The sequence below is a fragment of the Falco cherrug genome, chromosome 6 (genome assembly GCF_023634085.1).
Source record: "Falco cherrug isolate bFalChe1 chromosome 6, bFalChe1.pri, whole genome shotgun sequence".
Classification (NCBI taxonomy): domain Eukaryota; kingdom Metazoa; phylum Chordata; class Aves; order Falconiformes; family Falconidae; genus Falco; species Falco cherrug.
The window spans coordinates 22,478,002-22,489,647 of NC_073702.1; the positions used below are offsets into that span (position 1 = coordinate 22,478,002).

Consider the following 11,646-nt stretch of genomic DNA (forward strand, 5'->3'; position numbering starts at 1 on the left):
CAGAGAGAAAACAGTAATTCCAAAATCCTGAAAATCCCTTAAAATTGTTCTTTTCAGAGACTACTATACAGATATGTCATCCTTTAACCTGTGACAGATGGAAGGATTTCTGCATCCTTTCCTGTCTATTTCAGCTCTTTCCCTGTTATGCCATGCCTTTTCCTGCTTTTTTTTTTCCCCATTTTTTTTCTTTTGGACTTTCTGATGCTAAAAGAGTTGCTCTCTTACTCCAAGGAGTTGTTACTTTGCCTGTCTTAAGGGACTGGTCACAATTTTTAGAGCATTCAGGCTTCTTCCTTGTGCCAGTCAGTATCAAGAGAAGAAAGAGAAGTTTGAGGATGAAGAAAACTGTTTGAAATAACCAATTACAATTAGTATTATTGTTCTAGGGCAAAAGGGCTAAAAACCTCTACGCAATGAAAAATAAGGCCTGTGCATCCCTGGAGTTCCTGGAGCACTGTTCTTTGCTAAAGAAATCAACGTGAAAACAGTGGAAATCTCTCTGACATTCAAAAGAAGTGCATGTCCCCACAAACCTTTTTGTACAAATATTTTTGTGTGTTACTTATTGAAAGCAAGCTTTCAGAGCATAATAATAATTCCTGGAACTAGTAAATGGTGCCTGATTTTTGCTTTTATTTATTTATTTATTTTTCACAAAGCACTTCTTTTTCTATTGAGAAATTAATTTAAATTGCTTTAACCTTACAAGCCCCTTGGTAAACTGCTTACCCATCTGAAACATTTGTGGTGTTTTCACTGGAGAAGAGACAGCTCCTTTGCATAGTGTAACCAGTAAAATGCATTGCTGAAAAGAGATGCTTAATCTACCTTTCAAAAAGACGTGGTATGGAAAACCAGACTGTTGCATTGTGCTGCTCCACTCAGTTCAATTAGTGTTGCAATGTATTATGAAAAAAATATACTCACAGTCTAACCTATAACTAATACAAATATTAAGTAGTGCAAAAACAACTATATTAATCAAGTAACTACACATTAAATATTAAAACTCATAAATAAAATGTTTTAGCTGGAGATTTGTCTGCCCAAGGGCTGCGGTAATTAGCATTAGATGAGCACCGTTTCCTCATTAACTTGTTATAGTATTTTTGTCTGTTTTATTCTAACCTTGAAAATTAGTATTTCCAGGGATTGAGAAGAGTGACTAACCTGCCAAGTGCAAGGAAAAAAATCTGGAAATGCCTGAAGTTGTTGGTCTGGTCTCATGAGATTTCCAACCTATTTATGTAGCACAACACTTGTATAAAAATTACATAAAATTGCAAAGATTGGGTGACTACCTGAATTTAACCTTTAGCTTTAGATGGTGACTTTTATTTTCTGTTACATGGAGTTGATGCATTTGCACTGCGTGCAGTGCATTCACCTATCTATGAATTCTTCTATCTGACATCTCAGGTTGCTTACCTGAATACTGAACTTTGGAGGGTAGCAGTCCCTCAGAAATAAGTGATATTGGCTCTCTCAGGGCTATTGCAACAAGATACTTCATGCACCCAGTCTCCCTGTGCAATCAAAGGAGAGAAGCAGGCAGTCCTGAGAACCTAAAGCCAAACACCAAAATGCCCAAGGCTGTCCAACAAACATTAGCCATGGGCTAGGTGAGGATTCCTGTCTCATTCTGACACTTAAGTGTGAAAATGAAATACCTTTATATTCAGGATCCTGAGCAATCCTTGTGGTAGACACGTATGGCTGTGTTTACACTAGTTGACTAAACAGAGTTAGAAGATGTGCTCAGCACATACGGTTACACTGTTGCCATCATAGTTTCATACTGTGTAAATATTACTCTTCCAACCAATACAGAGATACGATTTCAAGAATAATGTGGGTCAAAGATTGTTACAAATATACTACCTGGATGTGGTTTTATTTTGAAGTGTGAGAAACTGGTATGATTCATCTCATCCTGAAGTACATATCTAAAAAATGTCAGATGAATAACACCCTTCATGTACATATCTATCTCTGCTGACTACAGTGAAAGCTGCAGATGACAAGTGCCAATGCCGAAAACTACATGACAAATATATCAGTTTAGGTAATATCAGGCGCATGTCTAATGCTAAAACATAGCAAATGATTTGACAGCCCAAGCTAATTCAGTGGAACCACATGATGAATAATGACCAAGGGTAAGATGGTTTTTATAACTCCCATGTTAGATAAAAGTGGACATGCAAATTCTATTCCAAAAACATCATCAGTGACCAGAACATACCAATTTGGAGCAAAGTCAGAAAACCCAAAGGGAGAAGTAAGTAGCATGTGGAATGCTGCCATTTATTCAGCACAGTCACAGTTTTGAGCACTGATGCAGATGTCTGCAGGTGAACAAACACTTGATGGCACCCAATCATGTTTTTCAGCACAACAGTTCTAACTTCATCTCTGTCCATCTTACAAATAGAGATTAGTAGACCTGCCAATCCAACATCCCAAGAGATTTATTTCTGAGATAAATAAGCATGATCAGAGAAAAGGGCATATAGTGAACGGAGTGCAGAAGAACTGTCAATGAGTGAGAATGGAATCTCTGAGGTGGTGGGGTGGAAGGGGAGGGTACTGAATTTCAGGTGCCACGTAGTGCAGTATACTGTGAGGAAGAAAAGCACAGAGAACTGTGATCACCAGGGAAAGCTGTGACCAGCAACATGCTAAAGCAGGGTTATGCCACCAACTGCCTGGCCTGGAGAACAGGGCATGCCATGTGTGAAAAAGGAGAAATGTAGAAACAGTATTTGAGGACCGATGACGTCCCACATCTTGTGGGTGGAAGAACGGGCACTTGTATGGGGAGGATGAGAGGCGCAATATTGTGCCCATGCTGTGACAAAGGACAGGACAGAAATCCATGAAAGGCAGCATGGGATTTGCAAGAAGCTCCAGGGTCTGAAGTAGAGGGATGCAGGGAGTCCTCAGGATGATGCAAAATTGACTTCCATTGGCTTGAAGTGTATGATGTCCTAATGTTGACTGGTATGTAGCACACAGACCTTCACAGTGCTTTTCAAGTTTGAGGTATATTGTCACTATTTACCTTTTCAACAGTTCTGTGACAGAGGTAAGTCCACAAAATGATTTATGACTAACATTTTTTTTCATAGAATCTGTACGATCAGTGAAGCTTTTGAAAAAATATAAAGTATCAGGACTAGATTGACCTAAACCAACTAACATGTAAGCTTTCTTCTGGAGAAATACAGCTGTATGGAGTCAATCAGGGTTTCACTATGTGAATATTATTGAACGATTGGTTATAAGAAAATTGATTATAATCCTTCCAAATACGGACCAGAAAAGCTAGCCCAACACCATTAAACTTCTTTGTTTCTTATTGTGCCTGGCTTTATGGACTTCTTTTCCTAAAAGACAAAACTCTGCTTCTTGCAGTTGCTAGCTCAAATACAGGACACCATCAAATTCTCTTGGCATCATTAAAACTGCAACTATTGTCTCAGCAATTAAAGAAAGCCAAAGCAACTGGGTAGTACAGCTCAAAGCTATACACAGGAGTCTACACACAAGTCTGTCTAGAAGTGAAAGGGAAATCCTCGTCACATTGATGGCAATGACAAATCTCCCATTAACTTCACTGGGGTCAGTGTTATTTCTAAATATTTGCTGAGAAAAGTTCTTGGTTCAGTTTACCTATGAATCCTGGTGTTACTTGAAGAGGATCACTAATCAGGGTTGTATTTTACAGAAAACACAATTTGTGCTGCACCAGAATAAGCGTGTTACAAGCCTTGAAGGGTCCTGAGTCAGGAAGATGATGGCATGGAAGGGTGAAACTGGTTCTGCTAAAATACCGCCACTGATAGCACAATGGCCAAGATTAAATCCCAAGGATCCAAACCACCTGGGCTGACTATTCAGCTGCATGGAGCTAACAAATATCTAGGGTTTCTTTTCTAATAATAAATGCTTATCAGTTATTCTTAAATGGAAATCAAACAAAAGAAATAATGCTGATACTTATGAACTTCTCCATCAAATGAATTTTTCTTTTGCTTACTGTTCCTGAATTCTTCTAAATTTGTCCCTTATTTATGAAGACATGGAGGAAGTTTACCATCCTCTGTAATACTGAGGAGACTGCAAGGACTAATGTTTCTACATCCAAGCAAAAATATTTACCATACACTCCTTTTACATTGCCTTTTATTATTTCTTTAAAACATGGATAGATTTTAAAGATTTTGCTTATTTTATAAAGTGCTTTTCTGGGAAAGATAATCTATGCATTAATTCTCAAAAGCATTGATAATTGCCACAGAACATATGACTGTTCAATTTAAAATACCTTTCTATTTCAAAATCTGCTGTACTTTTTTTTTTTTTAAACATTCAGTACAGCTTTTAAATTGTCAGAATTGAAAGAAAGAATTCGATTTTTTGTTTGCTTCAGCATCAGTTCTTTGCAGCTTTTTGATTCACCAAAAAATTCAGAGTTTCAGCCTTGGTCTGACCCAAAACAATAATTTCTTTTACTTTTTGGAGTTCATAATTATCTGCTCAGTTGTACATCCTTGGTGCTGCCTCTTGCTGCTTTATCATTGTATTGTGAACTTTTCTGCTCAGCTCAACCCACTGAGATGGAGGAGGTCTCATCCTGATTTTCCTGTGGGGTGCAGGAAGAAATAGCTGCCTGGTGACAAGTTCCTTTTTAAACCTGTTGCCATGGTTACAGGCAGAATATCTCCCTTTTCCCATAACCTTCAGATGGGGAATTTTTCAAATCAGGGTGCCGTCTCTTCTGCCTGGATGAGCTCTGTTTTGGGTCGTGGTAAACACTTCAAATATTAATTGCCTTTTCCCACAACCATTAGCATACAGATTTTCCATGTGGCAGTGAAGGATCAAACTGTGAACCCTGCTCCTGGAACGAAGTGGTGGTGTCAGTACCCACACCCTTGGCAAGTTTGAGATAGGGCATCTTAATATGCTGCCATCTATTTACTAATAGTAATTACTTTGTAAAAAGATGGAAAAAACAAACAGAATTGCACAAGAAATTCACGATGAAAGGTGACAGCTGAACTCACCAGTGAAAAACTGGATTGTATTAGCAATATTTGCTGGTGTTTATCCTGCTGTACTAGTTACACTAGTGCAAATCCCCTTAGGAAGACGGACTGAATCAGTGACCTACATACCCAGCACTGTGGGAGACAGCCATGGTCAGGTACCTCCATGCTGGAAGCACCCCCAACACTCTGGCTGTGCCAATACAAATTATCCTGTCCTCGACAGAACCTAAGCAGCCTAAAATGAATGTGGAGGCAGAGCATGGTAACTTTTTTTCTGGGGAAATGGAGAGAACAGCGTTTAAGCTGCTCATCATGGGAATACAATTAAAAGGTTGCACATTTTATCCTTTTGAAAGGAGACAATACAGTGAAGATGCTCAGTGAAGAAGGCGGGCATGGCGAAGCAGTCAGATGAGTCAGCCTCTCATCTCCATTACAGCCATTGCACTTTCTATGGGTAAATAAATGTTGCAGATCAGCTATGCAGCCAGGTGTTACAGAGGTCAGCAGGGTATGAGGGACAGAAAACTGTCGCTCCTTTGCTAACATCCTACATCCCATATGTGAAACCTAATTCAGACTGTTTCCCCTCCTCCCCACCTTCTCTCTCTCTCTCCCTTGGAAAAGTCTTTCATTTATTCCAGTGCAGATACTGGAATTAGTAGTCCAGATGTGATCTAACAATGGGATGAAGCTTCCCAGTTTGGAAAAAATGTATTTCCTCTGCAACTGAACTTAGGAGCCTCCTCAGCTGGACAGCCCTGTCATTCGCACAAATCATTTAGGACAAAAATATTTGCTTCTTGGCAAAGTAACAAATGCATAAGCCTCTTTGTATTCTGTAGTAGAAATGAATGAATAATTCATAACAAATAACCTATTTGATTAATCTTACATCCTTACAAATATCTTCTCCTGTTTGTGAACTGACCTTGGGCCTAATGAGATTTTTGCAGAGTTATCTGACGTTATGAGGTGTTTAATTTTTAGAAATAGCTTCTGGTCTGCAGATTGTTAGTGAGCATTTGTTGCCAACAGCCTATAATTACAATGCAGGATAGTTAACAAGTTTTTATATGATGCTTAGGCCATATGACATGATTTTGTTCTATGACTGAAAGTAATTCACAGACTAGGCTCTCAAGCATAACTAAAAGGAATTTAAAGTTCAAAAATTAGTTTCAAAAAAACATTCCCCGTTATTTCATTAACATTTTCTGTGGTCTTCATCATCACATCAGTGAACTTCTACACTACAGTTTCAGGGTACAACAAAAGGAAGGATTTGAAGTGGAATTATTCAGAGGTACAATGGAATTTAAAAAAAGACTCTTTTATGCAGTTTCTGTTCAGCTAGTCCCAATAAGGCAAATAAAATAGTGACACAGAGACATATTGGGACTTCTCATATTTAAAATCTCTTAAATGACTTCTATATCTCCATACCAAACCAACTGTCTATATATTTTTTATTATATGGAATAAAGATAGTCCTGTGGTTAAGAGGATTAACTTGGGAAATCTGCAGTCAAGACTTCCTGTCCAGCCATGATTTTTTTGTGTGATCCAGAATAAGGCCACGGGAAGTGATGACAGCGGTCATGGAGAGGCTTGACCTTGCCTTACTGGGTTAAAGTTAATCTTTGTGGACATCTCTGGTAGACTCCCTGCCTCAGTTCATCATAGCACAGGAATAAAAATAACTTCTGTACCTTTGAGGGTTAGTGTCAGAAAGCAGGGAGGCATTCAGTCTTTGGGATAATGCCCATCTAAGAATTTAAAACAAAGGATTTGTTACTGTGCCTGATAATTAGAAGGACAAGTGTCACTGTACCAGTTCATTTTGTGTGGCCAAGCCACATGGTCTGACTGAAGACCCACCAGCCCCAGTCAAAGCCTACAGCTGTTTAACCATCCCTGGATGCTCTAGGGCAGGGGTCCTCAAACTTTTTAACCAGGGGGCCGGCGCGCGAATGAAGTGGCAGGCAGTCATCTGCGTCTGCTTGGTTTCACCCCCAGCCCCGGCGGGGGGGTTCTGTAAATACCAGGGGCCGGACTGAGGACCCTGGTGGGCCGTATCCAGCCCGCGGGCTGTAGTTTGAGGACCCCTGCACTAGGGGAAAGTAGACTGAGGCATGGATCTGGCACAGAGGAAGGAACGCCAAGCACCCACTGCCAACCCCTTGTCTGTTCTTGGGAAAATTTCCTGTTGTGCCTGTTATATGAAGCTAAAACCCATGAAAAGTGCACAGCGTTCAGATACTGACTGCACTGAGGAAGGCTGGATAATTCGGTAGAGAGACAGACGGACTGGAAAGTCAGGCCTTCACATATTTTTTTATTTCAAGAATGGCTATGTCTTTTCTTCCTTTCAATATGTAAGGTCATAGAGGCATGATCATGCAATCAATAGTGATTGAATAACCATGAGTTACTGTCTGACACTTGAACTATACCAATTAATCAAAAGCATGACTGCATCAACTGTGAAATAAAAATACATTTTTATAACCTGCCTTTAAAGTCCCTTACAGTTTACTTTGCAATCCTGGCAGATTAAGAGCATTATTACTAACTGCTATATGTTTTATAGGTTTTAACCTTTTTCTTAACCTCAACTCAATATCCTTTCCTGAAAACAGTACTTTACTGAAACAAAAAGCATTTAGTGTGTGTTCTCTTTATTTGCTTAACATTAGAAGCTGCTAAGTGTTGAACTTCTGTAAAATATTTTCCTCATCTATAGAAAGTTTATACAATTTTTCAATAAACTATTTTTCCCTCTTCACTTTGTGCATCTACTACCTATAAAAATCTATATTTAGAGAAAAGGTCAGCCCATCTTGCCTGTTCACATGTTTTACTATTTGAATGCCATTTGAACATGGCACATTTTCCATGTCTCTTGTTAAGATTGCACTATTTGGTTTCGACACCCAAAGCAAATTGTTGTTTTACCCTATACATGCCTAAAGTAAGGAAGATTGTAAGAAGTTTCTAGTTTGCATCAAAAGAAGTAGTTTCATAAAATGTTTATTTTCTAATACATTAACATTGTCCAGATTTTATAACCACCAGCTAGAACGCCAGTTTCCATGAGACTTAGAGTGAGCTGCTTGAGATCACACATGTCAGATCTCTTGCTTCTTCCACCATGCCCTGCTGTCATTATCGGGTTGCTTATTTGAGATATTCCTAGTGAAAAGGACAGGAATTTTTGGTGTGAGTGTGAATCTTGTAACCGTGGCAATACTTATCACCTTGAACTCTATTAAAAAATAAAAGGTAATGGAAAAGCTATGAAAGATTGTTCTTGAGAACTGACTATGAACGCTTGGGTAAGCTTTTTTTGAAGGAATCCATTGCATTCCTGCCTGTTTTAACTAATGATGTCTTTTATAGAATCAATAATGTAAAAGAGTTGAGATCAGTCCCATCCCTTGATACTTTTTCCCAATTAAGGCAGTGGATCATTGTATTAATAATATTATTTAGTGACTATTCAGCATTTTCACTCTGGTGAGATACTGTGCGAACATCAATTAATCCCCACCAAAGCCCTGAAACCTCACTAGAAAGTATTAAACCTACTTTAAAACTAAGAGCCTGGAGCCAGAGATTTTTCAGTTCCAGAGAGATCATAACTTGAAGCTCCTTGGGACAGTGAGAGTCTAGAATAATGAATGGCCCTGCAGTTAAAGCTACCTTAAAGATTCTGCATTGTCTTGGGGCAATTGTTTTACTTCTCAAGGAAAGCCCTTTCTGTGGTGTCGTCCCCTGCGCCGCCCCCCCCACCCCCCCCCCAAGAAATTAATATCGCTACCAGTACTTCAGACTGAGGCTGCTCATAGAAAAAAATTACATAGTCATTGAGATGTGTATACATATTGAGAGAGAGCCCATTTCCATAACCCAGTGGTTAGAGTATCCTCTCAGATTCAGATTTCCCTCCAACGAATATTTAACTTCATACATGTGCAACAGCAAGCAAAAGTGGAGAGTGAGAAAGAGCTAATAGTTTGTAGTTTTTTCACAAATGTTATGTTCAGTTCATGGCCTCAAACTCAAATCTTCAAGTAACGGAACACAACAATGGGGGACAGACAGACAGATATGCACCAGCTGTCTGTAGAGGTGTTAACCACTAGCACAGCTGTAACTACAAAGCTTGTCTACATCGAACTTAACTGACTATCCCAAAACTTTTATAAAAGTCTTCCCAATTTACATCTCCCATAGTATGCTCCTTGTTTTACAGTGATTCTCTGTAAGGGAGAATGGGACATCATGTGTTTTACATTGCTGATGGTATCCAGTCCACTTATTTTGGCCATCTATGGTTTGGCAGCTAAGCAGGACAGGATTTCCTTCTGAAAATATTAAAGCCACCCACCTCTCTCCATTCATTACCTAGCAATCTTTGGAACATATTTTCAGAGGATACCGATAAGGAGCCAAAATTTAGGAGCAAGGAGAGATCTTTCGTTGCTTTTAGCGTATTTTTTTCCAATCCTCTGGCCATAAATAGCTGAAGTTTTTGAAAGCAGCTTAGATTCTCTGTAGTCTGGTTGTGATTTCATTCAAGATTTTTGCTTTCCTGTTCCTCATTTCTGTTGACTAATCCCTTGTTCTTCTTCCTAATCAGGATTCTGGATGATTGATCAGTTTAGTTTATAGCTTTGTGTTAATCTTGGATTACCTATTTCACATGAGTGTCCCTACTCCTGTAGACACCTGACGTTTAATACTATTAACTTATACATCATTTCCTCTGGCTTCAGAAATCCTGCAGTTCTTTCTCAACCAAATGGGAAGGAGAACAATTTCGAGATACTTCTAGGGCATGACTCATCTCACCCTATGTTAAGTTTCTAAAGTAGGCCAAATCTGCTATGTCCTAGAAAAGTCTATCACTCTTCATTGACTCTCAAGGAAGTTCAGATATCCACAATTTAGACATCTACATCTGAATTACTTTCCACTGTTAGATGAGAAGAATTCTACCCCAGGGCATCTGAACCCCTTCCCGTGTGCTGTGAAATGGGGCAGCAGGGTAAAAAAACCCCAATGTTCAAGAACGCTGAGAGGTGTGCTCATTCCATGACTCCTGTAGGATTCACATGTGAGGTTCCTAGGGAGCCTTGTTTAACTGTATCTTCCCTCTTACACTATTTTAATTAAGATAGAAACTGCCTAAAGGTTCTTCAGTTTCTTCCTTAAAAGATCCTTCTGTTCAATCTTTGTAACTTCACTTTTTTCACTTGTTTTTGAATATTAAGTGGACAAACAAGTCCAATACTGGTATTTTTACACTGAACATTTACGGAACTCCCTGACTTGAGTGTAACCGAGTGGCAACACTACCTGTTTTAGAAAATCCTGTTCTAAGAGCCTATTTAAACATGATGACAATCCCTGCCTGAAGTCATGCTCCTTCTTCAAGCTGTTGGTTTTTTTCCTTAATATAGCACCTATGATTTATCTCCCTATCAGTGTGCAAGAGTTTATAATATTCTTGTCAAACAGAAAAGTACACTAATAACACAAAATAAAGAGTTGTAATATATTAACATCAGCATATGCATAAACAGAAAAATTACTGTTACACCAACTGCTGAAATGTAAGTATGTTCACTTTGAATAAAGGGAGCTTTAACCAGCAAACACACAGAAATGACTTTCCATATTTCTCTTCCAAAAATAACCACATAAATGAATCGCATATAAATTAAAATTTTGATGGATTTCACATAAAACAGTGACAATCTGAATATGAAATTCCACAAACAGAAACTCAGGTTTGTACAATCTCAAAGGTATAAATCTGGCTACACTGAAGCCAGTGGGACATTTTACTACTAGCCTTGTGAGACAGAGGTATCAAGATTTCACTCATGGGCTCTATGAGTTTCTGACTTCTTGCTTCTGTTATTGTTTTAAATTTAAAAGGTAACATTGAAAACTTTCTGCAATTATTGTGTTCTCTAGGAGGTAGGACAAAAAGATAAAGACAAAAGAAGGAAAGCTGATAATTTCCTTTAACACCTTCTTATGAATTCTTGGTTGCCTGGATGTTACCCAAATCTGATGCTTTTGATTCTCTAACCTTATATAGTAGGTGAGAAATTTCCAGGAAGATTGGACTGAGAGGTTTTTGGCCACTCTCATTATCACCGCCCGGTACCATGCCTGCTGTGGGTTTTGTGGCTGGAGAAAGGCTGTACCACAGAGCAGCCTCCTGCCTCCTCACCCCCATGGCTGCACCAGCCTCTGGATGTACAAGCTGTACAAGTTATCTGAGAGATGGTATCTGTACCTAGCTCCTCCTCTGGCGTCCCTGGAAAACTGAAGCCCGACTTGAGCAGATCGCCACCCTCTTCTTCTGAAAAGACAGAAACAAAGTAGCTATTTAATAATGCTGATACTTTTGTATATCCAGACATAAACTCTCCACTAGTTTTTAAACCCACTCAGTGATACCTATGGCCAGTCAGTATCTCTGATACTGTGAAGCTGTTGAGGTGCCATTATCTGTAGTATCTATTCCTCTTTGCAAGTTGTTCTAGTGATCTTCTACTTCTTTTTT

General features: G+C 39.0%; 1 protein-coding gene across 1 annotated transcript in view; it reads right to left on the bottom strand.

Annotated features, from left to right (window-relative positions):
* The window catches only part of DLGAP2 (DLG associated protein 2), a 109,574-nt gene extending 98,135 nt beyond the window's left edge, over positions 1-11,439 (bottom strand). The window contains exon 1 of the mRNA XM_005433994.4: positions 11,377-11,439. The gene's annotated coding sequence lies outside the window, so the exon portion shown is untranslated. The remainder of the gene's footprint in view (positions 1-11,376) is intronic.
* Between the last annotated feature and the right edge of the window lie 207 nt (positions 11,440-11,646).